Consider the following 640-nt stretch of genomic DNA (forward strand, 5'->3'; position numbering starts at 1 on the left):
GTTGTATTTGTTGTACAACAAACATATACCAAGATCTATCCTTGATAGGCAAAGTTTTTTGTTTTTTTTACACTACTATAAGGCTTTCAAATACACTAAATACGTTGAAAGTTTCAAAAGTTACATTTGTATAGATTATGATATTATCAGAATTAGACAAAAACAGCAAATAAGTGCTTGTGGTGTAATGGCTATCACATCCGCCTAACACGCGGAAGGTCCCAGGTTCAAGTCCTGGCAGACACAAGGGATTATTTGTTCTTAGAGGTTAGCGCATTCAGCTGTCTAGCACGTGTTTTTTCTCTCTCTTATTTCTTGTTCAGTTAATGGCTTTCGCGTGTAGTTCTTATTTCAATGTATAAAATTGATGAATGTATAAGCATAGTCTCTTTATGTATGTATGTGTCAAAATTAGTCAAAAACTCAGAAGAAATTAAAACCATGAAAAACACAAAAGAGTAATAATCTTGTTGTCTACGAGACTCAAATTAGGTTTGCTTGGAGTTTTAAATTTTGAATTGAACGTATAGAATTACGTGAAAGAAACGAAACCTCAATCAGGGGTATTAAATAATATTGACATCTTTCATGACATAAAAGGAAATTTTGTGCCTGCCAGGATTTGAGCCTGGGAACTTCC

General features: G+C 33.6%; 1 non-coding gene across 1 annotated transcript; it reads left to right on the forward strand.

Annotated features, from left to right (window-relative positions):
• Positions 1 to 173: 173 nt before the first annotated feature.
• On the forward strand, positions 174 to 246 carry Trnav-aac. The gene has a single exon. It is a non-coding gene; the product is annotated as a tRNA-Val (tRNA).
• The last annotated feature ends 394 nt before the right edge of the window (positions 247 to 640 follow it).

This window comes from Limulus polyphemus, unplaced genomic scaffold (assembly GCF_000517525.1).
Source record: "Limulus polyphemus unplaced genomic scaffold, Limulus_polyphemus-2.1.2 Scaffold10935, whole genome shotgun sequence".
In the NCBI taxonomy this organism is placed as follows: domain Eukaryota; kingdom Metazoa; phylum Arthropoda; class Merostomata; order Xiphosura; family Limulidae; genus Limulus; species Limulus polyphemus.